Source organism: Pagrus pagrus, assembly GCF_965226575.1.
Source record: "Pagrus pagrus genome assembly, chromosome: 6".
In the NCBI taxonomy this organism is placed as follows: domain Eukaryota; kingdom Metazoa; phylum Chordata; class Actinopteri; order Spariformes; family Sparidae; genus Pagrus; species Pagrus pagrus.
In genome coordinates, this window is record NC_140190.1 from 4,147,991 (window position 1) to 4,154,108 (window position 6,118).

Sequence of the window (6,118 nt, forward strand, 5' to 3'; positions counted from 1 at the left end):
AAGGTTGCTCCTGACTTGTGTCTTGGTACAGGAAAATGGACAGATGGGACCAAAGCTGGCCAAACAACAGGGACTGTTGTGCCCACATCTTTACAGAGACCTATCTCCACCACAACATCTCGGATCAAGCTGTAGCACTCAACGGGCGGACCGCGTTCTGAGCCGACAGAGTGCCGGACTACGGCAGGACGAGGAGATGAGGACTCTGTGTTTACATCATTGATGCTCGGTTCTTAAACGCAGTCAGAGTTGATGGACAGTGTTTACCTGATGTCGAACTTTTAATATGAAGATGCCAACCGTATTATGATCACTGCCTTGTTGCTGTTATGTACATTCACCCTGACATCAATGTAAAAAAATGCACTACATGTTTATGTGTATTTGTGTATAAATAACTGTATATTTGTTCTATAGAATGAAGAAGCTTACAAACTTTCATTTCAACATGCAAACCTCCTCCAAACACCTTAAACCTTGATGTAAGAAGGCATTCATTCATGGACAAGGGTCGAGCTGTAAGCTAACTAAGCTAGCTAACGTTACAGCTCAGTCGAGGAAGACGGCATCAATGTCTTCATTCCTTGCCGTCACAAGCACAAGCCTCTTCTCAATAAGCAGATGCACACTTCCTGGTGTGCTGTTGAGATGTAGTTTGCTAGAAAGTAAATAGATCCTACATGAAACTGCGGCCTGTGGATTATTTTTAGTATCTGGGACATGAGTTCTGGAAAGAAACACTGCTGTCGAGTCATTCAAATGCAATTTTTTTTTTGGCGCTTTGTTATTTGCTCCATTTGCTTTGAGCCGATTACCATCTAGTTCCATTATATTTGAGAGAAAGCATACAGTTGATATCTCCAAACCTTGGCAGCTCATACGAAAACAATCCAGGCGGATAAATAGCGTTACACACTCTCCCCTTTAACCATGACCACAATCTTGCCTCGATCTTAAACCAGTAGTTTTAATGGCTTCAAACATAGCCAGACCTTAACCACAGGCAAGGACGATCAGAAACAACAGCAGTGTCCTGAAGCATTTCCTGCATCCATCACTCACTAATGACATTCATAAAAACAGCATAACTATAATTTACATATCCATCAAAAGATAAATAAAAGACGCGTACAACCCCTTTTGTTGAAGTGACGCTGTTGAGTTACACACAATATAATATGCTGTAAATCCAACAGTGTGTTAGGTGAACACAGACATGAACACACACATTCACACATACAGACTGGGTAATCAGGCCCTCTTTGATCATCCTCATTTGACTCACTGGTTGCTATGCCAACGGGCAAGGATAAAGCTTTGAGCTGCGGTACTACGGCTTTATGACTGATGCAACGTTTACCATAAACACACACACACACACACACACACACACACACACACACACACACAGAGCAGTTTCTTCTCCAACAGTTTGGCGACTTTAGTATTTAGGTCACCTCTTTGTGGAAGGAGAGCGGGAGGAGGAGGGAAGGAGCATCCCAATGTAATGGTTCTTGTTGATTGGGTAAAACACACACACACACACACACACACAGACACACACTTGTGATCGATTCAGCTCTGCTCTGCCTTCTTCATCCCTCTGCGTCTCTTTCCTGTCTCACCGTTCCTGCAGTTCGTTTGCCAGAGGACTCATGCGGGATTCTGAGAGGCCATGCATCTCGCGCCCTCCTCTGTCTTTCCTCCCTTCTCCTCTCCGCTCTCTCATCTTCTTCGTCTCTCCTATCGAGCATGACCTACATTTCTATCCCTTTGCCTTGGACCTTTGATTTCTCCCCGTCTTATCCCACCTCCACACACACATTAGAAGACACACACACAGAGACACACACACACTCACAGCAGTATGGGGGTGGGGTGGAGTCACTAAGTCCATTTAGAGCTGTTAAGGGTGGAGTTCTAAAATAGGATGCCAAGCTAAGCCCTGAGTGAACCCAGTTTCAAAACACTGCCTGAGAGTGTGTGTGTGTGTGTGTGTGTGTGTGTGTGTGTGTGTGTGTGTGAGAGAGAGAATAGTGAAGGTTAAGGAAATAGTGCCTCCTATGGACAAACACCATCGCCTCAGTGTTAACATGTGTAACTCCACACTGCCACCTGCTGGACCGTGTTCATGAGCACAACCACGGTTCATCTCGACGTGAGAGTCACATCACCTCTCTGCTCCCACCTAGTGGTGCGAGTCTGGTAACTGCAGTCTAAATAAATCCTAGTTTTACATGATGCTCATGTTGAATGAACACATTTCCCATTGAAGCATGTTTGAGTAACAGATGCAGCTCTTAACTTCAGGGCCACTGCTAATAGAAACTGGTCTCTGGTCAGCCTGCAGTGGTTTTTGGTCTGTTGCCATCTGTGTGAATGTGTGTAAATGCAATAAAAACATTAAAGTGACATGAAAAAAAGCAATGATATTAATGTGAGGGTACACAATGAAGAAAAACATTATTTATAAAGCTGGATTAATGTACATCAATGCTGCAGATAACCAGTGATGGAGTGTATTTAGGTACATTTACTTTACAGTTTAGAGGTACTTGTACTTTACCTGAGTATTTCCATTTTCTGCTACTTCATACTTCCACTCCACTATATTTAGGAGGCAAATACTGCACTTCTACTCCATTACATTTATTTTTATAACAACTAGTTACTTTGCAGACTGCATGCTGCATCAGAGAAAGAGTAGTACAGTTTTTAATTATTTGATCAGCAATCAGATTTAAAAAACACAACAGTAATTCTGATAATCAGAAAAATGCTGAGTATTGGATCTGAAATTGGTCAGAGTTATAATCGGTGTTGTAGAATGTACTTTTACTCAGGTATGACTTTTGCGTCGTGTTAAAATATTACTCGGGTAAAAGTGAAAGTCACCAATATGAATAGTACTTATTAAAAAATTATTTTTTATTGACTATACTAAAAACGACTTTTCTATCAATAAAAATACTTGAGAATCAAAAGTACAAGTAAAAGTAAATTGTACCGATCCGATTATCAGATTTGATCTGATTCAACATTTTTCTGATTATCAGAATCAGCATGTTTTAATCAGAGTGCTGAAATAAAAAATTTATTTAAAAATGTGCCACCTTGGCTCTGATGCAGCAGGTACTAGTAACTAAAGTTATTAAATAAATGTGGTGGAGTAAATATAGAATATTTGCCTCCAAAATGTAGTGCCAAGGAAGTATAAAAATTTAAATACTCAAGTACTTACTACAAGTAAAAGTGCCTCAAAATTATACTGAAGTGCAGTACTTGAGTAAATGTACTTAGTTACTGTACTTTCCATCACTGTCGGTTGACAATACATACATATATGTAAATATATGTATAATCTAATCTTTTTTAGTTCTGTTGATACTAGAACATTTAATATCAGATCATTTAGGACTTTAACCAAAGTAATATTATAGCACAGTGTCTCTTTTGGCTTCTTCAGGCTTCAGCAGAGTTTGACGACAAGTTGATCTTTTGAATCAGGTGTGTTGGAGCAGGATCTATCTGAAACATGCAGGGCAGGGGGCCAGAAACAGGGTCAAAGACCATTGTTTTAGTAAAATGTCTTAAACTATTGGTTGGATTGGATTAAATATGGTTCACACATTCATGATCCCCTCAAAATGATTCCTAATCACCTTAGTGATCCTCTGACTTTTCATCTAGCGCCATCATCAGGTCGAAAATTTAATTTGTCCAGTACTTAGATAGCTGCAAAACTAATGACATTCACATCAGCCTCAGTTGTGCTCTCTGGTTAGTGTTAATCAGCATTTTTAGTGTGCTAACAAGCAAAGCTGAGATGGTAAATAAAATAACATTATACCTGCTAATCATTAACATGTTAGAATATTCACTGTACAGCCTAACAGAGCTGCTACATGTCTGTAGACTCTTGTCTTGCTTCAGCCCTGTGTGCTGTCAGCAGACCTTCCTGTCGGGTTCAGGGCAGCAAAGACAATACTAGTGAGTAAATGCAAAACTAAAAGGTGAATTTTGAAAAGAAGGGTGGAAATGTCCTTAAATCTCCAGTGGAAACTACAAACTACTGCCAAGTTAACACACATAAACCCACATTAATGACTGAAGATAATTATTCCTCATTGCTGCATATTGAAATAAAACATTTTATATGACTGAAAAGTTACTGTAAAAAGGCCCTTTTTTAATATCTCTAATGTTTTTTTTAAAGAGTCTGAAGTGAAGGAACATGAGGTAACTGTTGACAGCTGCCTTCAACAAGTTGAACTGAATCACAGCGTGGACTGGATTACAAACGTCTAATCTCTGCTGCTGCCCGCTCAGGAAAGTCAGCAAAGCCCTCCACTTCCTCCAATTCTCTCACTGTTTGCTTTTTGGATTGTACTTCATCCGGTGGTCCTTCAGACATTTCCACGTGAGCACAGCACCAGCATGCTACACCAGAGGCGCTTCAGAAAGGCTGGCGCCTGTTGCACCACAGGGTGAGCCCACTGATCTGTTTCTTCACTCATCTACATCAGATTTTATGTCTGTTCACATCACCTTTTTTAAACACTTAAGAATTTATTCATCTTGATGGCACACGTTCGTTTAGTACACATGGAGAAGGGACTTAAACCTATATAGTATCCATTCTATTTTTCATATGACAAATAAATAAAAGTAGAAACACCAGAATACCAATAGATCTTATCCACAATCTGAAGCAGACGTTGATCAGTCTGCTCATGTATTTCTTGGTAGAAATGTATACACATCTGTTAAATATGAAACTACAGCCACAAGACTGCTGAATTAGTTTAACAAGAGACCAAACTGGGAGCAGATGGAAACACAGCACAGCCTAAAAGTTAAAAAATACAAACAAAACTCATTCATCAGCACCTTTCAAGTTCACTAATTAACACGTTACAGCATGTGCGTTAAAAGTGACATGTTAATTTGTGAGCTATAAAAGGTGCCACAGACATTGGAGGTTAAGGGTCAACAGCTATCTGCCACTAGAGGTCACTGTGTGTAAAGTGTGCAGTATATTTTAGTGCCGCGTTCCTCAATCCCCGTCCTCGAGGCTTCTTGCCCTTCATGTTGTGGATGTTTCTCTGCTCCAACACACCTGATTCAAATGAACGGGTCATTATCAGGCGTCAGCAGAGCCTGAAGATTAGCTGATCGTTTGTCTTTCCACAGTCACCTCTGTTCTGGTCCAAATAAATCCTCAATTTACAAATAAAGATGAGAAAATACTCTGGCTCTGCATGCCCGACTCTTCGTCATGTTCCTGATCGGAGCTGCTGTAAATCACCTCTGTACTGGACCCACTGTCCTTAAGATGGCTTAAAGAAGCTGTCTCACAAGCTGTGTTCTGTCCCAGTCTGGTGAAACATATCTAACTTGCTCCTGTAATGATGCCTTTGACTGCCTAAATGACTGATTACATTTTCTTAACATTAAAGCTTCATTTAAGAATATCTTTATGCTAGCTATGAATAAAAGGACTATTGCCATGTTTCCATAAAATTTCAATTGAATGTTAACTTTGGAAGTTCACAAAAAATAAAAATATATCAGAATGTGAATCTGGTGCGTTTCCATAAACTGTTTTGAGCGAATGAACTAGGCTACGTAAAGCGTAATTTCGTCAGAAGACGATGCGCTGTAGGCTACGTCACGCGTGGACGTGGAGGTAAACAGGCTAGAGGTAAACAAACCAGGAGACAACATGGAGAGAGGTCTTCAGGATATACTTTCGATACAGCAAATTGTAATTGTTCTTGCATGTCACCTAGCGTTGCCTATGTTGCATGCTGTCCGGAGACGACGAAAAAATGCAATGATTATGAAGCAGACAGCGTAAACAGCTTTTCAGTCGTGGGGTGAATGTTCGCTACATCAGAGTTTATTTCTGCAAATCTGTTTCAATCAAACATTTAACTAAGCGCATTAACTCTGATTCGCAAAAGACAATAATTTCCATAAAATTTCTAATGCGATATTCAAAAGTCTTTACGGAAACATGGCTTATGTTGTATTGTAAAAGCTAAAAAGAACATTACTATATCCTGCAGATCCCTTCCCATTTCAGTGTCTTTCAGCGCATTGTTTTGCTTGAGAC

At 40.0% G+C, this 6,118-nt stretch overlaps 1 protein-coding gene across 1 annotated transcript in view; it reads right to left on the reverse strand.

Annotated features, from left to right (window-relative positions):
• tbl1xr1a (TBL1X/Y related 1a) overlaps positions 1-6,118 on the reverse strand; it is a gene marked incomplete at its 3' end in the record, with an annotated part of 132,417 nt that overhangs the window by 109,714 nt on the left and 16,585 nt on the right. The gene's annotated exons all lie outside the window — the stretch shown is intronic.